The sequence below is a fragment of the Triturus cristatus genome, chromosome 1_1, assembly GCF_964204655.1.
Source record: "Triturus cristatus chromosome 1_1, aTriCri1.1, whole genome shotgun sequence".
Taxonomy (NCBI): Eukaryota; Metazoa; Chordata; class Amphibia; order Caudata; family Salamandridae; genus Triturus; species Triturus cristatus.
Window position 1 is genome coordinate 1,160,732,513 of NC_140579.1, and position 25,380 is coordinate 1,160,757,892.

Here is a 25,380-nt window from a genome sequence, read left to right on the forward strand (position 1 = left end):
TGTCGATGGTTGGCTTGAGGAGAGAGTTCAAGGATGATGTTTCATATTAATGCGATCGTTTGAGTGAAACGAGTGGTGAATTTAGATGAATTAATTTTTGGGGTATAACCCAATTTTCGGGTTAGTATTGTTTAGTGAGTAGGTTTTAGTGATAAGGTAAGTCAAGGGAGAGTTTTATTTAGAGTGCTTAAAAAAAAGAAGTGTAACGTTTATAAGGATTTTTAGAGCGCGTAGCCTTTGTTGGCTGTAACGCGAAAGATTTTGACAGTTGCAACTGTCTCGGGCAGAGAGAGGACGGTAAAGAAGAATGGTTAGTTGGAAGGAGGTTGTTTAAGTGCCGTTTGAGGGAATATTGTGAGTTTTTGGTGCTGAATTGAATTTTATAATTTTAATTTGGGAATTGAATATTGAAAATGGAGAATAATGAGAATAGCTAAGGTGCTGTGACAGGGAACTGAGTTGAGAAAAATGGTGCAGGAGGAAATTAAGAGTTCTATGAAAGATGTTTTTAAAAGTGTGCTAAAAAGGAAAAGCAGATTAGATGATGATTCTGAAGAAGAATTTTGGTCATTAAACGAAGAGGAGAGTAGTGAGAATAGAATTAAGGGGAAAAGAACAAGAAAAGTAAAGAATATAGAAATTGGTGTTAAGTTTAAAAAAAGAAATGGTGTGTCAAGCGCCACAAGAGATGAAGACGTCCATCGCGGCACAAAAGAAGGTGTCCCTTGCAGCACAAAAGACATTGAAGAATCTCAAGATGAGATTTATGATGAGGAAAGTGAAGATGATGAGTTCATTCTGGACGACTATTTGGATGATGGTTGGGATATGGACAGAGATAAAATGGTTAAGGATAGAAAGGAGAAGGGTTTGGTTAAAGACCCTCAGGGGGAGGATATGTTTAGTCCCGACCTAATTAGACATCCAAGGAGCACTGATTGGTGGCCATTGCCACATGTTGCTGAATTTATCAAACTATGGATTCGGAAGCCGTTGGAGAAAGAAGCCAGGGCAGTTATAAAGGCTGAATGTTCACGGCCTGTAGTTGACGGGAAGTCTTGTCATACTCCCGAATTGGACCCTGACCTGATTCGTTTTCTTTTTAAGATGGGTCGTGACCCACGGAAAGGTATAGAGAAGGCTTTAAAGCAATGTGAGGACAGGTTATTAGACGTGTTGGGTCCAATTGCAAGAAGACTTGATATGGCGGAGGAGGCCAAAATGAAGAAGGTCGAAGTAGATGTAGATCTTCTTAGAGGTTGGTCGCAAAGGGCTGTTTGCTTGTTAGGAAACGCAAACGCGGCTTTAATTTCAGAGAGGAGGAAAGGAATTTTAATGAGAATTAGCCCAAAACTGGCAGAATTTTCAAAGAAGGAACCTTCAGATGACCCTAAAGGGCACCTCTTTGGAGAAGGCTTGGTGAATGGGGTAGGTAAATACATTGCTACCTTCACAAGCTTAGATAAAGCCCAATCTAGCCTAAAAAGGGTATTTAATATAGGTGTTTTTGACAAGGCCGGGGGAAGGGCCTGTTTCCCTGGCCGTGGATTCTCAAGGGCTCAATACCAATCTAGTGGTAGAGCCGCCTTCAGGGGTTTCCAGTCTGCAACTGGATTTTACCCTCAGAGAGGTAGAGCATCGGGAAGAGGGCAGCAGCCAAGGGGTCGAGCACAGTTTGCTCAAGGATCACATGTTAAGTAGGGGGACGAATTTTGGTTTTTCCCCGGACAAGGTAGGGGGAAGATTGAGATTTTTCGAAAAAAATTGGAAAAAAATAACAGGAGACAGTTGGGTCTTAGGAACCGTAAAGGGCTATGTGGTAGAGATGGTGGAGCTGCCTTTTCAAATGAGGGAACAAAATCAACTGGTATTCAGTGGGGAATTAAAAGATATCGTAGGCATAGAGGTTATGGAAATGTTGAAGAAAGGGGCAATAGAGGAGGTTTCAGAGGAGTGCAAAGGGTTTGTAAGCACAATATTTTTGGTGGAAAAGAAAGGGAAAGGATGGAGGCCAGTGATAAATTTTAGATGTTTGAATCAGTTTGTGGTTTACAGGCATTTCAAGATGGAGGGTATCCATCTATTAAGAGATATTTTACAGCCAGAAGATTGGTTAGTGAAGTTGGAGCAGAAGGATGCTTATTTCACGATACCTATTGCCAAGGAAAGTCTGAGATTTCTGCAATTCAGATGGATGGGTCGATTATTCCAGTTTACTTCTCTTCCGTTTGGCCTGGCTTCAGCACCTTGGTGTTTCACGAAGGTGTTGAGACTTGTGGCGAAGTTTCTCAGGGAGAGAGGAGTTCGGATGATTATGTATCTGGACGACTTTTTGATTGTCTCAGAGCCAGGAAGAATTGAGAGATCAGGTGTTGTTGTGTGTGGAGCTTCTGGAAGGTTTGGGTTTTGTGGTGAACAAGGAAAAGTCTGTCCTGGTTCCAAGTCAGTGTTTGGAATTTTTGGGTTTCAATGTAAACACGGTGTCAAAGACTTTAAGTTTGCCGGAAAAAAAGGTACAGAAGGTAAAAACAGAGGTGAAGAGTGTTTTGAAGAGGAGAATGGTGAATTTGAGAGCTTTGGCAAGAGTGATAGGGTTATTTTCTTCCTCAATTCAGGCAGTGTTCCCGAGGCCTCTTCATTACAGGGCATTACAGAGGTTAAAAACGTATGCTCTCAGGAAGGGCTTGTGGTATGGAGATCAGGTCATTATCACGGAAGAGGCACGGGAGGAGTTGGTTTGGTGGTTGGAGAATCTGGAGGCGTGGAATGGTTGAGCGATTTTTGGAATTTGCCCAGACTTTGTTTTGGAGACGGACGCAAGTCTCTTTGGCTGGGGTGCTTATCTGGAGGAACAGGAGACTGGAGGACGATGGTCTTTGGAGGAGTGTACGGTGCACATAAATGCTTTAGAGATGATGGTGGGTCTTTATGCATTAAAGAGTTTTGGAAGGAAGTTGAAGAACTACAATGTGTTGTTAAAGATGGACAATGTTTTGGCAGTACAGTATATAAATCGTTTGGGGTGAAGCAGATCAAGTAATCTGTCTCAGTTGGCAAAGAAAATTTTGAATTTTTGTTTGGAAGAGAAGATTGGTTTGCAGGCAGAATATTTTCCAGGCCAAAGCAATGTTGTGGCAGATTGGAATTCAAGATATTTAATGGATTACAGCGATTGGAAACTGAATGTACAGATTTTCAGGAGAATAGTAAAGGAGTGGGGCCCATTGGAAGTTGATCTTTTTGCGTCAAGGCTGACTTATCAGTTGGATCGGTATTACAGTTGGAGGCCGGATCCTTTGGCAGAGGATGCGTTTCAGCAGGACTGGAAGAAGGATCGATGTTATGCTTTTCCCCCCGTTTGCAATGATACAGAGAGTATTATTGATGGTAAGGAGGCAGAAGTGTCCGGTAGTGTTAGTTTTGGGCTGGACAGACTTGGTTTCCAGGTCTTTTGGAATTGGCAGTTGGTTCCAGACTCAGAGGACGTTCTTTTAGGAGAAGGAGAGGTATTTCATCCTTTGGAGGTGGAAGGGGCCCTTGAGCCTTCTTGTTTGGAGGATATCAGGAGAGAAGAGCAGTTCGGAAAGCTTTCGGAACAGGCTCAGGAATTGCTCAATGAATCATGGGCTCCAGGTACCAGGAAAAGGTATTTGGGAGCATGGAGGAAGTGGTCTGGTTGGTGCTTGGAAAGGGGTCTGGATCCTGTGGAGGCTTCTGCCATAGAATTGGCAAATTTCTTGTCAACTTTGTTTGTTAAAGGTTTAAGTTTTAGGACTATTGATTGTTATAGGTCTGCTATTGCAGCAGGTCATAGTTTGGTAGGAGGTTGTTCAATTGGTAGAGAACCTTTGGTTTGCAGAGTTTTGAAAGGTGTTAAGTTAAGAAGACCTCCTAGGCCTAGGTATAGTGCTATGTGGGATGTTATTAGAATTTTAATGTTGTTTGAAAATTGGCCAGTCAATAGGTTCTTGAGTCAAAAGCAGTTGTCAGGGAAATTAGCAAGTCTTTTGTGTCTTATTTCTTTTCGAAGAGTTTCAGACGTAAGAGCGTTAGATATTCGTAACAGAAGCTTTACTCGGGATGGAGTTCTCTTTAGTATAACCAAAAGAACAAAATGCATGTCAAGCTCAATTTTTTATCCAAGATTTGTGGAACATCCTAAATTATGTGTGGCGATGTGTTTAAAGGAGTACGAAGCTAGGATGAGCGAGTTTAGGAGAGATGGAGATGATCAGTTGTTAATTTCTTTTGTGAAACCTTTTCGTCCAGTAACTACAGCTACAATTGCAAGGTAGGGGAGATTTTGCATGTCTGAAGCTGGTGTGGATCTGAATGAGTTTGGTGCACATTCTGTTAGAGGTGCTATGGCAAGTAAGGCTTTCTTGTCTGGTGGGCGTTTGGAGGAGATCTTGCGTGCAGCTGATTGGTCCAGTGCAGATGTTTTTGCAAAGTTTTATCTAAAACCTTTGGGGCATGTGTCGTCTGTGGTTTTGTCACAGCTTTAAACATGCATAATGATAGCCTCCGGTCTTGCCATGAAATGTAGATTCTCCAAGTTTTGTGAAAAGAGAATCTGGATTTCATTAAAGACACGGAGGCTAGCATTATCCCTCCCACCCTTGGTTTTGGGTGGGTTGTGGAGTAGTGAAGATTTTTGGAGAAAAATCTGGTTGTTATGTTTAAGTGGGTGTACAGTTGATTTAAAATGTTGTTTGTTTTTCCAGATGTCCAGTAAGAGGATTTTTGAAGAAGTTAAGCTGCGGTTTGGTGTTTTTATGTTCTCTACAGGAGCAGCGTAAAAGAGGAAGATGGCTGCTGTGGATGAATATATATTGTTTGGACATTCTATGTTCTAGAAGTTTTGTTTCGGTGATGTAATACTTCTAAGTGCTGCAAGGTGTGGAGTAATAAAAGGATATGCATAATGCTAGCCTCCGTGTCTTTAATGAAATCCAGATTCTCTTTTCACAAAACTTGGAGAATCTATATTCCCTGCCTTTTGCTCCATTTCTCTACATGGTCTTAGAACTCCTCTGTGACATACAGTATTCTTATAATGTACGATCGAGAGTACATTAGTTAGTCCATATTTATTTTTGACCTGGAGAATTCTCAGTGTCTTTTAATACAAACTTGAGTGTTAACTACATTCTGATTTCCTTTGCATTGTAGAAATATTTTTTTTTTAAATCCACACAGTTGGAGGATTCCTATTTATACGTTAATTTCTTTTTCTTCCCACAGGCGACTTCCGTTACAGCCCTAATATGTTGGAGCAGCCTCCATTAAGTAACATGACAAAAATCGATGTTCTTTATTTGGACAACACACATTGTAATCCCAACCTCAAACTGCCTTCTCGCCAGCAAGCTACTGAGCAGATTAAAGCCATTATATCCAGTCATCCAGAGCACAATGTTGTTATTGGTAAGTCTCCATTGACTAGATATTGTAGAAGAACTATCTTAGCAGGACCCATGATGCTGTTGTACTTATATTTTGATAGCAAAAACTTTAAGATTAGAATGCATAAACCTCTGCAAAAACACACCTTTCAAACTGAAATTAGAACGAAGAACTATGTCCTGACTAATAGTACAGCGTCGTCTCAGCCTAAATGCTCAATAAGGAAACTCCTTTTTTTCCACACCAGTAGACAGAAGGTAGACCAGCCGATTCCAGCCTCTAAGTGTAATACTGAGTTTGTAAGGCACTTAAATACAATTTTAAAGGATTGAATCACCATGGGAAGCCATCAATACTAACACTAAAGCAAATCTTCTTATTCACGTTTAGGTTTTGTATCATAAACAGAATGTCCCCTCAGTGTCTATTCACCGTATGTTTTTGAGGGGTTTGTTATCAGCCGCGGTCCTTGCAGATAACAGCGGTGGGGCTGCGTGGGAGGGATTTCAAGAGAGGATGCCGACGGAAAATTAAATAAATAATACATTTTCCCTCGACATCGTCCCTCGAAATCCTCCACCCCCACGCGGCCCCACTGCCCCACCGCTGTTATCTGCCCGGAGAGCGGGGCCTGTTTGTTATACATTTTATTTGTCTTCTGAGTAAAGATCAGTCGCGGCTCGCATGACTCGCGGGTGGGGAGGTCGCACGGTGGTTTGCGCGGGGGGGGTTTAAAAAAAATGAACTCACCTTACCGAGTCCCGCGCCGCCTCTGCTCCTGACCGGGTCCAACGTTTTCCTGCTGCTTTCCTGCTCTCCTGCCTCCAGGAGGAACAGGAAGCAGGCAGCCTCCCTTCCCTCCCCATAGTATATCACAACGCTGCAATGGCAGCATTGTGATTGGCGGGGACAGCGCCCAGCCTGGCGCCTCTGGGGAGGCCATGTTCTCTATGTAGGCTGCATGCAGCCTACATAGAGAAATGTAGAGTGCGCATGACTGGTTTGGTCGGCCCCAGAGGGCCGACCAAACAGGCGGGGGCCACAGCATTGGGCAAGCCGCTCCTCCCCAAACCGCCCACCCCGACCAGGCATACCCTTCTGCTTTCTCGCAGCGTGAGAACCAGAAACATAAAATGGTATTTAAAATACCATTTTATGTTTCTGCTTCTTGCACTGCGACAAAGCAGTGGGGCGACGCTCCTTCACCCTAATGGAGGAGCCACCCCTGGTAAAGATTCATAACTTACCTTTAAAAGTGTGAAGAAAAAGGGTAAGAGGGAGAGAGTAAGCCTGTAAGCATCTTGACTCTCAGAATCTCTGATCTATGTTTGGTACAACATTTTCACTCAAGAGAGAAAGGTCAGCCAGTTTGTCACACAGACCGGGAGAAAGTGCCATTGCTTTCAAGCAATCTTAGGTTGGATTAAGATATATTTTGCCGGTATTTAGACAAAATATTGAGTGACACTAATATCGAGTTTTTAATATCGTTAATATCGTTTCACAGGAATATTGTGATGCAGGAATATTGTTGGCAAACATTTAGTTTTTTTAAAAATATATAATTTTTCAAGAATATCGCTGATAATATGGTTTACAATAATATTGTTGTTAAAAATATCATTCCTTAATTATCTTTGTGTTATAAGTAATATTGTAATTGTATATGTTCTATATTGTTTGTATAAGTGTTGTTAATGTTTTTTAAATATAGTTTGTTAATTTTATGTTATTTATCATTTTAATTTAATTGTTAATTGTAATTTATAGTGCTGTTGTGGGTTGGGAGGTTTATAGGGTTATAGGGTAGGAAGTTAACAAAGTATAATTACTTAATAATTATTTTTTGATGAATATTAATTATTTAGTTGATACTTCTGTAAATCTTGTAATTATTTATTTTTTAAGCTCTATTTTAGGTGCAGGTTGTATTTGTAGGGGTATAGGGTGGGAAGTTAATTATGTAATAATTAATGAATAGTTATTTTTATTGATTTGTTAATTGATAATTATGTAAATTGTGTAATTATTATATTTTTTAAGTTATATTTTAGGTTCAGGTTGTTGGGTTTGTAGGGGTATAGGGTGAGAAGTTAGTTAAGTAATAATTCATTAATTATTTTTAATTGATTATGTAAATTGTGTAATTATTATATATTTTATTTTATGTTAGGTGTGTTGCACTTGTAGGGGCCTAGGGTGGGAAGTTAAGTAAATATAAACGTTTGATTAAATATTAATTTTAATTAAAATATGTAATTTATTTAATATTTGTTTTATGTTATATATTAGATGTGTGTTGTGTTTTAGGGGGATAGGGTGGGAAGTTATTTAAGTAATAATTAAAAATGTAATCGTTTTGTTAATATTGTTTAAATATATAATATTATTACGTATGTGTTTGTGTATTTACTTTTATATTTTTATCTTAAGAAACATGTTATTTTTAAGATACTTTTTGTAAAACGTATTCTTTTCTATCGTTTACGTTTTATGTAAGAGAAGTCAAACTTACATATGTAACACTTTTTATATCTGCTCCATGTGAACATTCCCCATTTTGTGAAAAATAATTGTCCTTCAGTATCCTAACACCAAACAATAACCAGACACATTGGGATCCAGGGGCCTGCAATGTAAATCAGCAAGAACTGTACGGGCACTGGCGACTCCTGAGTTGGGGAGTCCCAGCCATTGTTCGTTAGCCCGAGTGAATCTCTGTCAATTTGCCTATATTACAGTGCTGATTGACACATTGGAACTGAGTACAACAGAGCAAATTGATTCAGAAAGTGGCACAACACAGGGACCCAAAATGAGGAAGTACTGAGTAATCTTTGCACTGATACTTCATGGAGGCAAAACTAAAATTAACAACTAATATCATGGCACTCGGACTAAAAAAAGCCTGCAAAAGTGTCCCTGGAGTGTCTAGTGGTTGCATGCTTTACACTTTTGTCTAGTGGTGGAGAGGAGAGGAGAAGATGGAAGAGGCTGTACTGCAGAAGAAGCCAGAGAGAATGTACTAACTAGGAGAACTAACACAAAGAAACTCCAGCATCCTACACTTCTAACCCGCTATCCCAGAAGAATGGATTCTTGCAGGCCCATACCACCAAAGAAGCATACCCAAAAGGGGTGACTAATCTGGCCTCGGAAAATCATACAAATGTTACTAGACCTGAGAGTCTAGTGACTTAAATAATCTACTTGACCTATTTGTAATGCTCTTGACCCATAAAAAACTGGTTTCAAATTATGTGATCATGGGCAAATAATGTAATTCATTGAGCCGCCATTTTCTTCATTATCACATGTGAGAGCACCTACAAATGTGTGAGTTTAGTATGTCTGCTGTACAAAAAACTATATATATTTTTTTTAATAGACAAAACTTCCTTTCCACATATAATCCAAATCTAGCCACATATGACTGACTATTTGTAAAGCGCACTATTGCCGAGGCGTTTTGGCGCTGAGGAATCTGAAAAATGGAACAGCAAGCAAGTTTAGAGTTGCGTAAAAAGCCAGGTTTTTATGTTTTTCCTAAAAAGCGTCCGGCAGGACTGAAGTCTTACTTCGACGGGGAGGGAGTTCCATAACTTAGCTGCTTGGAATGAAAATCGTTTTCCTCCCCATCTTACTCTTTTTTTCCTCGGAAGATGTACCAGTCCAGTGTCAGTAGATCTTAGGCAGCGCGGTGGAGCATACAGAAGGAATAGAGATTGTAAGTCATTAGCCCCTCTTCCTTAAAGGGCTTTATGAACTAGGCAGAGGGCTTTAAACTCCACCTGCCATCTCACTGGAAGCCAGTGGAGTTGCTTTATACTGGTGGAAGTAGGGTGGTGTTTGGGTAGACTAAGTCCTCGTGCTGCTGCGTTTTGAAGTGATTGGAGTTTAGTGAGCTGCCTTGCGCCAGCTCCTAGGTAGAGAGCATTACAATAGTCTATTCTCGACAGAACTAAGGCTCCTACCACCGTTTTCCTCAGAGAGAAAGGAATAAAAGGAAGAATCTATTGTAGAACCCGCAATCTTTGTCAATCAGGAAGCCAAGGTTTCGAGCCTTTGGCACCGGAACCGGGCATGTTCCGGCTTCGATGGGCCACCATAATTGGCTCCAAATCGATGGTTCCTGACCAAATTCTATGATCTCAGTTTTTTCAGTATTGAGTTTTAAGAAGTTGGTATTCATCCAGGACATCAGCGATGTAAGACAGTTACGGAACCGTTCAGTTGTCATGTCCTCATTTTGCGTAACAGACACCACTAGCTGCGTGTCATCAGCGTAGGACACGAGCAACAGACCATGACTTTTTATTAATCTGGCTAGAGGGGCCACGTATAAGTTAAACATGGTCGGGGACAGGGCCAAGCCCTGGGGGACTCCCAATGGATTATTTGATCCCTGGATGACAAGAATTACGTTAGAAGGGCCAGGGCTTTACCACTAATACCGACGGCCTGCAGCCTTCGTATTAATACCGCATGATTTACGGTATCGAAGGCTGCCGTAAGGTAAAGCAGTATCAGGGCGGCCCTACCACCTCCATCCATCACCTTACAGATCTCCTCTGTCGCCATGATCAGGGCTGACTCTGGAGTGCCGAGATCTAAAGCCATGCTGAGTGGAATCAAGGATGTTATGTAGATCCAAATAGGCCATCAACTCAGAATTCAAGGCTTTCTCCAAGATTTTGGAGGGTAGAGGTAGACAGGAGATCGGGCGGTAGTTTTTAGCCTCTAGGAAATCGAGCTTGTTTTTTTTTTTTTAAATTGGTCGAATACAGGCCTTTTTCCAACACAAAGGGAAGACCCCTGATCTTGTGACTTGGTTTAAAAGTGGGGTCAAGGATGTACACACCTCCTCCGGCACCAGATGTAGGATGTGTGGGGGACAAGGATCAAGTGGGGACCCTGATTTAGTTTACAGCAATAAATCTATCACTTTCTCTTCACTTAAAGCGGAGAACTGAGTTAGGCTGCAATGGAATGTCTCCTCTTCCTGACCCTCTAGATGGTTTCTCCCCCTTGCTTCAGAAGTGTTCAGGAGTTCATTATAGACGGTCTGGACTTTGTTCTGGAAGAAGACCTACCAGTTTGTCCACAACATTTTGGTCCGGAACAAAAACAGTATCTCGCGGGCAGCTCGACAAGGCCGTCACTGTTTTGAATAGTTCCTTAGAGGAATTTGTGGCCTCCGGGATTTTGGAAGTAAAATAAGCTGTCTTTGCTTGTTTAATTGCCAACTTGTATTTCTCTAAGGCTAAGCACTAATCTTTCTTATGAGCCGTACTGTATTTGGATCTCCAAATGCGTTCCTTTTGTCTGCATTTGATTTTAAATTGTTTAAGCTCAACCAAATACCAGGGAGATGACACTTGCCTTCTCCTAGCCTGCTTAGTCACTTCCGGTGCCAGTTTATTTACTGCCTGGTTGATCCAGTTGTCAAAATTAGTTGCTGCCTCATTAGAGTCTATAGAGGTTGGGGGCTTCTCCTTCAGACCTAGGATCAAGTCTCGTTGTTGTATTGTTTTCTAAGGACGTAGTTTGACCAAAGGGGGTCTATTCCTTCGACTGTGGTTGGTGTCTAAGGTCTTAACAGTGAAGTGAACTGCATGGTGGTCTGACCAAAGTGGAAGTCGTGTACTCTTCACTTCAATATGGTCATTATTTGTAAAGATACCATCCAGCGTATGGCCTGCTAGATGTGTAGGTTCCCGCACAATGTGAGTCAGCCCGAAACTGGCTAAATTGTCAGTCAGGCCTATTGTGTCAGAATTATTATCAACTTCCAGGTGAAAGTTAAAATCACCTAACACCGTAAAGGAGGATTCCAGATGAGTCTGAAGTGAGGTGATAAGAGGATCTGGACCCTGGTGGTCTATAAATCAGTAGCCCCGGGAAGAGTTCACGATTATTGTTTCTAACCCTAAAAGACATTGCTTCGGCATCTAATGATGGTTCTGGCACAGTTTTCACCGTGTATCAGGATCGATAAATTAACGTAATCCCAACCCCCCCTTGTCCCTACCCTATCACAGTTCGCAATAAAGTAGCCATCCCGTACTACAACATTCCAGTCGGGATCACTGGTTTCATTTGCCCAGGTTTCTGTAAGGAAAACCAGGTCTGGGTTTTCTACTTGAATCAAGCACTCTAGATCATGTTTATGTTTGGTCATTGACCTAGCGTTGATTAAGCAGCAATTGATAGATTTAAGATTCTTATCACAGAGATGTCTTGTGTTAGGACACAGGATTGGGAAACCCTACTGTCCTGGGTGGCATTATTGTGCTTATTATTGGAAGGCAAACTATCTTCCCTATTCCTGTATGTGTAGTTCATACCTAAATTCAGGGTCACCAGGCCACATATATTGCAGCGCCTAGGGTTATTGTGTGTTTTATCCAGCTCTAGCTTAGGATGCGAGCACTCAACAGGATTGAGCCTATGTTCACTTCTTGAGTAAACATACCTCGAAAAACGAGCATGACCCCTGACTTGCCTCTTAGTTCATTAACAGCCTTTTAAGCGGGGGGGGGGAGGAATGTTTCTCAAATCATGCTGAAAAACGTATCACTTTTAATAAATACACTAAAGCATAAAGTGGTAGCACACTGTGATTGGTAATCAGCAGATTTTACATTGAAATGGCCACAAATCTTTCCACTGACATGCAGCTTTACTGATAAAACTATGTAGTGTACAAACAAAAAAGTTCGGAAATAAAGTTTCTGCAAATATGTGTCCCTTGCACATCACCAAGTAAAGTGTTATGGTTTGTTTTGCTCCTATTTAACTCTGTTTGCATCACCCTTCTTAATTACAAAAAAATGTGCTTTCAAAATTCCTGATATATTTTGAAATATTTGTAATATTAATTTACAGGCTATTTATTTAAATGTTATGTGTTTGAGAAAAATAACTGTCATCTTCAGACAGCTCACTTGACAAAAATCTCTAGCTCTAATAGGAGAGAGAAAAATAAACCTTATTTTTCAAACAGCAATTAGTTAAAAGACAAACTGACATTTTACCTCTTTCCTTGAACAGACAGAAAATTGTCAAGCTAAAAACAAGATTTAATAGCATCTTTATTGCTCATTCACTTTCTGAATGAACAGAACACCTGTTCCTTTCCAGCCTGAGTTGACTAGCCAGATGGGACTAGTAGGAGCTAAAAATGGTTCAACCTGAAAAAATTTGACTGGCAATTGTGAGTGGGCGAGTAGATTTTTCGAGGCCTGCTAATTTCTTCACTTCTTTTTGCCAGACATACAAAAAAGTCTGCATGGTCTCCATCGTGCCTTTCTCAATCATCAATTGTGAGTTTGGGCTACACAGACCTCACTAAGGGTGACCTCTGAGCATTCAAAAAATAACTGAAACAGTAACTAAAAACATATTAACAAGTGTGACCGACCTAAAAATAGAACATGGATTCAAAATAAATCTTTGCAGAACATATGTGGGCTCCGTGGAGAACAGGATCCTAGAGAAGCCAAGAATAACATTTTGGAGAAGAACAAAGCCAAGCTGAAAAATAAAATAGTGTCCCTGCATGCTCAGTCAGAAGCTGCAATCCTCAAATATGAAGTCCTTCAGAGCAGGTCTAAATGTTGCAGTGGTCATGTTAGGACCCTGGAGCAGGTAGAAGATGAAACCAGCCTGAAAGCATTCTTAGAGGGCTTATTCTTGACTATACATAGAGATGACCAGCCTGAAGTCCACATAGAAAGGATGCACAGAGTGGGCCCCAAGTAAGGTGGAAAAATGAGGAAGCCTAGAGTCATTCCTTTTGAAGCTTCACAGTTATGAATAAAAAGAGAAAGTCCTTCTGGCAGCGAAGAATAAAGAATTAATCCCTTTCCAGAACTGTAACTGCTCCCAGTAGGAAGATATTGAACCAGCTACCCTCTGGCGATACCTGTAATCCAGTGCCCCAAGGAATGCAGGGAAAGTATGACGAGTGAGTAGGTTGGGTTGGAAGGTAAGAACCTGCTTTGGCACTTATGGGCGTGTGTTCTGCTCATTGCTCTAACTCTATAAAGTGGGGAATGGGACACCAAAACTCTTTGAAGATCTAGGGTCCTGGGGAATGTTGAGAACTCATTCTACACAGTATGTCAAAGCAGTACAAATGTGTTTTGCCAACAGTGGATCAACCCCTTATATATGAGTCCATGCAGTGCACTAGCCAAATATGGGTTTATTTACCCTAGGGTCTGTAGAAGGTTAGTGATTGTTTATTTAGTTTCAAGTTCATGCGTTCTTTGGGATGTGGAAGGGAACTTGCTAGGAACTGATGGAGAAGCTGCAAATCACAGTTTGGCATTATCCTATTGTGTAGTGAAGATGTTAGGAATACTGGTCTCTTCATGGGCAACACTCACTCAACACTGAAACTGTAACTCCTTGTGACAGGCTAAATGATTGGTAGTATGCCGATTCAGGGGGATAGCAGTTCACAGGGAAGATCCAAAACTATCAAAGAACAGCCTCCACACTGAGCGCTTTTATAATGAGGAACTACCAGCAGTGACTGAGATGCAAATCCTTACGATCAGGGAGGGGCATATATTTAGAGGATGTAATGTAAAAACAGGAAAGGGCTCAATATTACTTAGATAATGCTGAATAGAAAATCAGTGATCTCTTTTAAATTCTTAAGTTGTTTAAGCAGAGGAACAGTAAAATTGTGCACGTTTTAGTTTAAAAGCGGTAATCTGCACCCTCATTGTCATGGCAGGAATACAGGCTACTCCTACCCTCGTTTGAATGGGTTCTGGTATTTAAAGCATGATTTTTCAAAAAATTGTTAGATGCTGCCTTCATCTATGGCTCAAGAGGAAGCTCTTGATCTAAGGCAATGGCAAGTTGCAGTATCCAGATTATTAACAATATGAACAACATAACATTTTGCTGTGGTGGGTGATTATCAAAAGCACCCATGAACTAAACAGTCCAAATTAAACACCTGCCATTCATAGTCTTTTGGACCGGGTCCTCCTCAACTGCTTTTTGTAATTAGATGGCCAATCCCTCCTGCTACTAGTTTCCCATTAGTTCCTTCCCCACAGCCACCAGCTCTCATAACTCCAGCTGTAACCATGATGTAAAGTTTTATAGTCTCTTTGAAGCAAAGTCAGTACCTTGGGTATTATCCTCTCTAGCAGGTGAGGGGTAGCAGTGGTAAGTATTGTACTGCAAGCTAACGATGAGCCAACTAAGAATGTGTCAGCCAGTAAGATCAGCAGATCTCTTGTCACTGAGGTATCTTTAGAAAAACCTTTAGGTAGCCAGAGAACTACAACTATACCTTGCCCTCATTGGGGTGATGGAAGAGTTAGCCCAGATATTCATTGATGGGCAATGAAACTTGCAACTTTTGGATGTCATGTGCCAGTCTGAAAAATAAAACCAACTGCCTACGGAGGCTAATAGGAGCCTGTAGCCTTCCCTGTTTCCCTACTTATGACAGGGCCTGGCTAAACAACAAGCCTAACCATAGCTCTAGGGACTAAATTAATAACTTATATATTGTACTCCCTAACCACCTCATGTGCTTAAGACCAGTAGGGAGCTTAAGATCCATAGATAACCATTTTTAAAACTACACGCGTTGTACCATCCCCCAGGCAAAAGCCCCATGTTCATAGACCAGCTGATAGAAATCATTACAGCAAACTCTGCTCCTCATTCCAATGATATTTTCTTAGGAGACTACAATCTTCACTAGGAAGATCACAATGATACTCAAGTCAATATGCTCAAAGACTTCCTTGAAGATCAATCTTTGGTTCAAGAATGCAAGCTACCGGGGGGAGGAGCCAAGCGTCGGACCAAGATGGCCGCTTGAGCACCGGGCTCCGTGGTCGCCACCCCAGGGACCTACTATCCTGCATCATATCCTGCCCTAGCTGTCCGTGTACCGGAGCTACAGGGAAAGCGGTGCCTGTTCCTGCAACCGTGGTCTCTCTGGCCCCCTGATCGGCTGAGCTGACGGCGCCACTGGTGTGGGCCTACGCAAGCCTTCGAGCCGGGAGCTCGATTGAGGAGGAGGTGGCGTGGAGGTGCCGGGAAGGCGGGGGCGCTGGCCGACGGGTGCCGGCCAGAGGGGTCAAAATCTTGTTCAACTATTCCTGGCTGAGGGGTGCAATTGAGACTCCCGCGCCTCCCTCCCGCAACGGGCGCCGAGCTCGGACCCCCTCCCCTCGTTGAGGTGGAGACACGAGTCTGTGTACGCTGGGAGCCGCTGCAGGGTGAGCGAGGCGCCCGAGGTGGAGGCGCCTCGCGGAAGAGTCCTGAGGGCACGTTGATTTGGGCGCCCTGTCTCCTGTGAGAAACAGTGGAGACCGTCCCCCTTGCCGGTGGGGATCGGGCGGGCGGACCTGCAATGCTGTCCAGGCGGTGATTTGTGGCTGGATGTGAGAACTGACGCAGACAAGCTGGGCTGGAGGCCGCTGAGCCAGGGGGTGCATTTGAGATATACCCCTTAGAGCGTCTGAAGCATACCCCCCCGACGAGGTGGTCACAAGTTGGGGATGCCAGTGGGGTATTCTCTCTGGTTTCCCCTCCCCCCCCAAGTTATGGACTGCATTGGGGCATGGCGTAGAGGGGCTGCAAGTGGTGGCTGGCCGCGGACATCCTTGGTTGGCGTCGAGGGGGCATCGGGGACTTGAGGATTGTGACGCTGGGGTTGGGAAGACGCGCAGGCCCGCGGACACCTTGGTGGCGTTGTGGTCACGGTCCGGAGGAAGTTACGTCCCGGCGCCGGCGGGACGCTGCAGAAAACGGCGGTGCAATGGGGAGCAGAGTGGAAGCCGATAAGTCCCAGCCAAGAATTAATAAAGGCAACAAGCAGGTCCAGTCCAACAAATTAGATCGCTATACGCAGCCTAAAGACCCGCCAGCGGATCAGAAACAGGCATCAAAAGCCGGGGGGGAGTCGGTGAGCCCCCCTCCGGAGCTGACCCTGCAGGACGTAATGACCGCCATAGGAGGGGTCAAGTCCTCCCTTGAATGCAAGTTGGAATCCCTGGAGCATAAACTGGACACGGTGTCCATTGAAGTTAACTTAATCCGGGTGGATCTCACCAAAGTCAATGAGAAGGTCAAGACCCTGGATATTAAAACGGCCGGCCTGGCGGAGGATGTGTCTGATCTCCAACGGGAAGTCCACGATCTTAAGGGTTTCTGTGCATTGGCTGAGCGTAAGTTGGACGATTATGAAGGGAGGTCTAGAGGGAACAATATTCGCATTTTGGGGGTTCCCGAGAAATCAGAGGGGCCTGCACCGGATCTCTTTGTGGAGGACTGGATTCTTAACCACCTCAAGCCCAGGGGCCTCGGGAAATTCTTCACCATCGAACGGGCGCACAGGATCCCGGGTGGGCGCCCCAAGCCGGGAGCGCCCCCCCCCCCCGCCCACTTATTGCACGAGTTCTTAATTTTAGGGACAGGGACGGTATCCTGCAGTCGGCCCGGGCGTCGCCCCCTCTGCACTACGAGAATGCCGCCCTCTCCTTCTTCCCGGACTTCACGGAGCTGGTGCAGAAACAGCGGAAGACATTCCTGGCAGTCAAGAAACAACTCAGGGATAAAGGGATTAAATACGCCATGATGTTCCCGGCCTGCGGGTGGAGAGTGAGGGGAGGATGTGGTTTTTGATACCCCCGAGGGGGCTGCAGACTGGATCGAGGGCCGGCATGCTCGTGGGCCCGGAGGACGGCGCAGAGGCGAGGAAGAGGAGATGTAGGGGCAGGCCTGAGGTTGGCGGGCGGCCCTGAGGATGCTATTCTGGTGGTCAGGTATGGGGGTCGTGGGCCCCACGAGAGGCTCGGGCAGTGGGAATACGGCGGCGCAGTAATGGACTGCTGAAGGACGCTGAGGGCATAGTTCATTTAGACGACGGGGACCTGGGGGTGGTGAGTGGGCTTCCTCCTCCGTACTACATTTAGTTGTGTTCGTGATAGGGTTCAGGGTGACAGGCACTCTGCCAGTTTGTTATGGGTGGTCCCAGTCAGCAGGGTTGCAGGGTGGGGGGGGGAGTTGGGGGGGGGGCGGGGGATTGGTATTGTATTTGAGTTTGTTGTTGTATTGTATTTTTCGACAATGTCAGAATGGTGGGCGGAGCGAGAGGGACATCGGCCACACTGGGGATATGGGGAATGAGCGAGATTTGGGGATCAAAGTCCTCAGTTGGAACGTGAATGGGCTGGGGGATAAACTGAAGCGAGGGATGGTCAGCCAATTTGTCAAGAGGCACGCCCCGGACGTGGTCCTCCTCCAGGAAACACATCTAATTGGGAATAAATGCTTTGCCCTGCATAGGGGAGGGTACAAAATGGTGGCACACTCTGGGTTCACATCTGGGTCTCGAGGGGTGGGCATCCTGGTGAAGAACTCCTTCCCCTTCACGATCGAGGCATCATGGACCGATGTCCGTGGCAGGTATGTTTGGGTTTCGGGCCAGTGGGAAGGGAGAACGGCGACATTCATCTCCGTATATGTCCCGCCCGGTCTGCAGGCGGATACCTTTAAAGATCTGGGCTCCATCTTTCTAACATTCCCGTTGGGTGTCATAGTAATGGGGGGAGACTTCAACGCGGTGGTGGCCGGGGAGGTAGACAGGCACCCGCCGCAAGGCTTGCAGCCCTCTCAGAAGTGGCTGTCCGGCTTTCTGGAAACAATGGGGATGGTGGATGGGTGGCGTGCCCTCAAACCCAACGGGACACAATATACACACGTATCAAGCGTGCATCGTAGTCTGTCACGCATTGATTACATCCTAGTTCCGGCGTCACAGGCCCATGCCATTCAAGAGATCCGTCACTTGGGGCGAGGTATCTCTGATCACTCCCCCGTGTGGCTTCAAATGAGAATGGGTAGCTTCGCAGCTGGCAAGATAGCCCCAATAAACCCATGGTATCTGACTGATCCAATTATCCGTAAAGCTGCCATTAAGGCCACAGAAGCCTACTTTCGAGAAAACGGGGGCACAGTTGGCTCTGCGCAGACCCTGTGGGAGGCATACAAAACAGTCATCAGGGGCGAGATGGTCTCGGCCATAGCTGGGAAGAAGAGAGATGGGCAGGCAGAGTTGGTACGAGCAGAGGAAGAGGTGCTGAGATCAGAGGAAGAGATAGCTCAGGGAGTGACCCCAGATGGCCTCCACCGGTTGAAGTTGAGGCAGGAAGAGTTGAATAGTATTGCTAAAAGTAGGGCGCAGGCGCAGTGCGGCAGGATCCAGAGCAGGGTGTACGAACTGGGGGACAAGGCTGGGAAGCTGATAGCGTGGCTGGACAGGAGGGAATGGGCCTCGCGTCTTGTGCCCGAGCTACAGGGTGAGGATATGCAGCCTATTACTGAGCCACAGGCCATCGCCGACGCTTTCGTTGACTATTACCGCACGATCTATAGCGCCTCCGGGACGTATTCGGAAGAGGACAACAGTGAAATGATGGAAAACGTAAAGCTCCCCATCATCTCGGATGAAAACAGGGTATATACGGAGTCCCCATTGACGGATGAGGAGGTGGCGCAGGCGATCCGAGAGGTGCGCTCTGGGAAGGCCACGGGTCCTAACGGTATCCCGGTTGAACTATACAAGATGGCAGCGAATAAACTCGCCCCACACGTCCGTGCAATGTTTGAGGACAGTAGAAATAAGGGAACGCTTCCGTATGATCAGCGGGTCGCCAATATCGTCGTCATACGTAAAGAGGGTAAACCTGAAACACACCGCGGATCCTACAGGCCTATATCGCTCCTGAATGCGGAGCCTAAAATTCTGGCAAAGCTGTTGGCCACGAGATTAAGGAAGGTGGTCACTACTCTTGTACACCCGGCTCAATCGGGCTTTATGCCACATCGCAATACGGCCCTTAACTTACGCCGCCTTCACGGGGTGCTGAGTAGAGCGTCGACAATACAGGAAGCGGCGGCCCTGGTCTCGTTGGATGCCGCCATGGCATTTGACATGGTTGAGTGGCCTTATTTATTTGCAGTATTGAGCAAATTGGGGTTTGGCCCGGTGTTCCTGAGCTGGATCCGTCTCTTATATTCTGATCCGATGGCCCGGGTAGTAGTGAATAACCGGAAGTCCAAAGGATTTCCAGCTGAGCAGAGGCATGCGTCAGGGTTGCCCCCTGTCGCCGCTTCTTTTTGCACTGGCACTCGAACCGCTGGCAGCTTGGGTTCGGCAAGACCAATCTATTCGGGGGTTGCGGTGGACCAGTGACTGGGAGGACAAGATCTCCCTGTACGCGGATGATGTTCTGCTTTACGTTGCCACTCCTAAGGCGTCACTGATCTGCTTATTGGACGTCCTAGCTATATTTGGTAGATACTCCGGATACACAGTTAATTGGTCCAAGTCTGTAATTTATGTGCTGGCAGGCGAACCGCCGGCGATACCGCCGGGTTGCCCAATAACAATCGCCACTGACGGCTTCCGATACCTCGGGATTTATGTGTCCCTGGATCCGAGGCGGCGCTTTGCTTGTAATCTGGACCCTCCTTGCAGCGACTTAAAGCAGATGTTGCACGTTGGAGGTCCCTTCCTCTTTCTATGCTGGGGAGGGCGGTCCTCTTTAAAATGATGGCACTTCCGCGTTTCTTGTACGTGCTCCAAAACACGATGGATCCGGTCCCGGGGTCCTACTTTAAAGAGGTTGAGAGCCTCCAGAGGAAACTTCTTTGGGATGGCAGACCCCGGATTGCCTTCACCAAATTGACCCTGAACTGGTACGATGGGGGGATTAGTTTCCCTGACATCAGGAAATACTATTGGGCTGCCAACTGGCTGCGATTAACCACGGGATGTACTGCAACCCGGACGATCCCGGTTACGCCATGGATAGGTGGCTGCTCCCGGGGGGAGACTATACTAGGGCGCTGTATGCCAGGCCAGGTAGATTCCCGTTGACCGGCCCTACTGCGCATGCAGTTCAAATATGGCATGCGGCCAATAAACACTTGGGATGGGACGGTAAACTGACGTTAGCTACGCCTCTATGGAATTCCGAAAAATTAGGGAGCCTTTGGAAATCCAAGGGCTTTGATAGGTGGGATCTTATAGGGATCGCACAGATCAAAGATATGTGGGGACAGGGCACAGTTCTGCCGTTTGCTACCCTCAAGGAGCAATATGACATGGCGGACGCCGAGCGCTTCCGGTACCTACAGGTCCGGCATGCGTTATTAGCGCGGATCCTGGGGGGCGAGTCGCTGCCAGAAGCCTCACCATTGGAGGCTAGGGTGTTGGATGGGCAAATCCCTGAGAAAACCATTTCCCTTATTTATAAGAAATTGATTAACAATATGGAATATCCGCTGGTGCGCCTTAAGGGGAGGTGGAATAGTAAAGGCCTCGAACTTGACGATGAAGACTGGCAGGAGGCAGTCTCCTCCCCTAGGGTGGTAGCAACTCAGGCCAAGCTCAGGCTGGTACAGCTCAATATTTTGCATATGACATATGTAACGGGTCCCGGGCTAATTCGCATGGGGCGGGCGGAAAGCAGAGAGTGTAGGCGGGGGTGCGGAGAACCAGGGACTTTCTTCCATATCCTCTGGGGCTGTCAGCGGATAGAAACGTATTGGGGAGGTATACACCGAATTATGCGGGCCGTGCTGGGGGTTGATATCCACCCAGAGGCACGTAGGTGCCTGCTCAATGTCTGGGAGCCTACTGACCTCAACGCGTGTGCTAAACAGTGGGCTACGCTGGCGTTCATGATAGCGAAGAGAAACATTGCGCAATTGTGGGGCGCGGCACAGCCACCCGGTCTGGGGAAGTGGAAGGAAGACTTAGATTGGTGCATGTGGAGGGAAAAGTCGGTGTTTGTAGCCAGGGGTTGCCCAGGAAAGTGGAATAAGGTATGGGGAGCTTGGAACCACTATAGAGGTGATGTGTGTCCCCCACCGAGCAGACGAACTGCTGATGAGGCTCATGTAACCCCCTAACCGCTATGAAACACTGTTTGAAACATGTATTGAGATGTGTAATCTGTGACCGATTGTAACCGATGACGCCTGCCAATGAATATTTGCCGTATGACTGTCGAATTGGTTTAATAAAAAGAATAAAAAAAAAAAAAAGAATGCAAGCTACCAACCCACACAAAATGCTCTACATTAGATTGGATCATCTCCAAAGAAAAAGCTGTTGATACAATCGAGATCATCCCTTGTGACTGGTTAGATCATCACATTATTACCTTCCAAGTACCCTACATAAAAAAGGAAAACATCCTCACAACCAATCAAACCCAGACAATGGGTTTGTGACACCAAAGGTCTCAATATGGAGAATCTTGTAGCACGATGTGAGAAAGAACTGCAACCTCCTAATAACCTGGCAGAAGTCAGCGAACTCACGGAATACTACAACACCACGATGACGAAAATAATTGATGTCTTAGGGTCAGATGTACGACCTGCCAAATAGCGACTCACAAATTGCGTCGCGTTTGCGACTTACAATTTGCGACTCACTATTTGGCATGTACAACAGTGTCTTGGACACTGTTTGCGATTCCACATGGGGTCGCAAAATGCGAGGCTCATGAATATTATTGAGCCACTCGCATTTTGCGACCCCATTTGGAATGGCTACCCCTACCAAGGATGGTGGCCTGCTGGACTCAGCAGACCACAATGTCTGGGACTGCTTTTAAATAAAGCAGCATTTTTTTGTTTAATGCAGTCTGTTCTCCTTAAAAGAAAACGGGATACATTTAAAAAAGAAACGTTTTTGTCTAATTTTTTAAGGGCAGGTAGTGGTCCCTGGAACCACTGCCTGCCCTCAAAAAATAATTTTGCATGCATTTGCAAAGGGGAAGCGGTACCCTGGGGACCCCTTCCCACTTGCGAATGCATTCCCACCTACTTGAAGTAGGTGATAATTTGCGAGTGTTTTGCGACCCCAATTGCGGTAGCAAAACATTAGTACATGGCTATGCAGTCGCTATTTGGAAGGGAATGCCCCTTCCAAATACCGAGTCGCAAAACCGTATTTTGCGAGTCGCAATTTATTTGCGAGCCGCAAAATACTGTTTGTACATGAGCCCATGCTTTTTAGGGTGCGCAAACTGGTCTAAGACCCGTTTGCGCACGCTAAAAAACGTCGTACATCTGGCCCATAGCCCCTTTAAAACTCAAAAGAATACCGGACAAAGATAAAAACCCTTGGTTTAATGGATCCCTCAACGAAGAAAGATGGTCACTCAGACTAACAGAATGGAATCTAGAACTACTCAGACAGGCCAGAAACGCCTACAATAAGAGTATTCTAAAATCAAAAAAAGACTTCTTTAGAAGAGAATTGGATAATGCAAAAAACAGACCGAGGAAACTCTTCGAACTGCTAAAAGATCAATCTAACAAAACAGCCAAATCCTCTCTAACAGCACCAAAATTGAACATCAGCTGTGAAGAATTCTCTTCCTTCTTTACAGCCAAAGCCAGTTCCCTGTCTCAACCATTTCAGGCAATGCCTAAAAATAATGCTCTATGGTCAGAATTCAAGTTATATGACCACAAAGATATTGCGAAAATTCGATTGACCATAAAACCGAACAATCATTTCAATGATCCTCTCCCCTCAAAATGCTGTTCTACAGTAAACCACTTTCTCATCCCCTCTTGGACCAAGATTATTAATGCTTCGCTATCGAAAGGCTCATTACCAGACTGCCTAAAAACCGGGCAATCTTAAAAAAACCTACCAAGAGCCCCTCAGACCTTAACCACTTTCGATCGGTAACAAACATTCCCATGCTAGCCAAAGTTCTGGAAAAATGTGTTCAACAACAACTGAGCCAACACATTTCTGAATTCATACTGCTGAATGACTGCCAATTGTGGTTCAGACCAAATCACAGTACTGAAACAGCAATTCTGCACATAGTGGATGATGCTCTACTTGCTCTAGACCTTAATTAAACCTGTCTCCTAATTCTGTTTGACCTTTCATCCGCATTCGACACGGTAAACCATTTCAAAATACTAGACCGACTGGAGGAAAGAATGGGATTAGTGGGCACAGTTCTAGAGTGGTTTAGATCCTTCTTGGAATATCCGCATCATCCCCAAATCTTATTGGAGTACCACAGGGATCAACACTATACCCTGCTCTATTCAATCTATATGTAGAACCACTAACAGAAATGTTACAGCAGACAAACATCTCCTTCCACATTTATGCAGATGACACTCAGCTATATATCAAGATTACATCGTTGGAAGAGATAATCATCATGAACCAGGCTTTAAGGAGGACCATTCATTGGCTAACTAAGAATCATCTCAAGCTTAACCCGCATAAAACAGAATTCCTTCTGATTTCCCCCCAGAAAAGCAATAGGAGTATAATACCATAACAAGTGTATTTGTAAAGCACACGATTACCCAAAGGTATCCTGGCGCTGAATAATAGATGTTTATTGTTACCCAACTCAATGGTACTCATTTTATCGACCTCAAATGGATGAAAGGCTGAGTGGACCCGCCAGGATTTGAACCTGTGACCATGAGGTCGAACACAGGCCCCGCAGTGGCTGCTTTAGTCCACTGAGCCACCAGACCCGGCGGAATGGCTAATGGAATGGACCAATTTGATCACTGCGTTAAGCTGTACTGCGAGTCTTGTAGACTCAAATAAGTCTCTTGGAATTACTCTAGATAAGAACCTGAACATGCGAACCCACATTAACACGATGAAACCTTTCATAGCTAGACCTCAAAACGGCAGTTAGTCATCTCGAGGATTGAGTACGGATACACAACTTTATCAGGACTACCCAAGATTTCAACAGCCCCGCTGAAAGCTTGTCTCAATGTGCCCACGAGATTTATAACAGGCTCCAGAAAGTTTGACCACATCTGAAAGCGCTTAATTGGCTACCTTATGAAGCAAGAATCCAACTAAAGATGGCATGTATCACACACAAAGAAATACATTACAAAACACCACTATACCTAGCCCAGAAAATCACATTATCAGGAGGCAGCAGAGTCTCTCGGACCAATGGAGATCTTACTGAAGCCTGCCCTGTTCCGAAAGAAGAGAACTTATGACAGAGCATTTTCTGGTGCAGCACCAAGAATTTGGAACTCACTCCCCCGAAGCATTAGAAGAATCTCGTCCACTTCCGCTTTAAAAAAAAGAAGCTAAGACTTTTCTTATGAGCTGAGCAAATTCTTCCCACAATAACAGTAGACCAGATACTATTAGGATACTTTCCTGCTCACATGCTATGATAATACAAATCGATCTCTAGTGGGCGATAGGACATGTATATATGTTTTTCTAAGCACAAACGGCTCTCTCTCAAATTGATCTACGCTTGTCACTTTTGTTTAAAGGGTGTTACAAACCTGCTGTTGAAAGTTTAAGGCTATGTAAATGTAAGCGCTCTGATACCATAACCGGGTCATGTCCGCGCTATATAAAACACTGAATAAATAAATGATATGGGGCAAACATGGCCTCCCGAGTATGGGCTCTGGCCCAGGAAGCCAACTGTCTCTTTAAGCCAGAACCCATGTTCCAGTATCCCTCTACATAACAATAAATATATATATGTTAGGCTTAGATGGCCCCGAGGACCTACGTAGGAGGCTTGGCTTGGCGTTCCGTTGGACCATGGCTTGCCCTGGTGCCCCCGGGCCAATCAGTGCTGAGTCAGAGCCCACTGGCATGACCTCAGGCCAGGGACGTTGCTGGAGTCCGATCAGGTGGTCCAGTCACCACAGTTCTCCATGTCCTGGCACTGTGGAGCGATCTGCAGTTCTAGAAGGAGTAGGAGTACTAGCTCCTATCTGCCCCCAACCCACCTGGGCTCAGTTTGACCTACATGAAGGCCCAGCAGGAGAAGAGGATTACCTTCAAACTCCTCACCAACGCCTACAAATCCCTCAACATCAGACCCAAATACCTGAACGACAGAGTATCCTTCCACGTACCCAAGA

The 25,380-nt window shown here is 45.1% G+C and overlaps 1 pseudogene across 1 annotated transcript in view; it reads left to right on the top strand.

The window, feature by feature from the left end:
* Positions 1–25,380, top strand: part of LOC146871794 (5' exonuclease Apollo-like) — a 199,476-nt pseudogene that overhangs the window by 98,831 nt on the left and 75,265 nt on the right. Inside the window, exon 4 of the transcript XR_014979946.1 lies at positions 5,245–5,427. The product of XR_014979946.1 is annotated as a 5' exonuclease Apollo-like (transcript). The remainder of the gene's footprint in view (positions 1–5,244; positions 5,428–25,380) is intronic.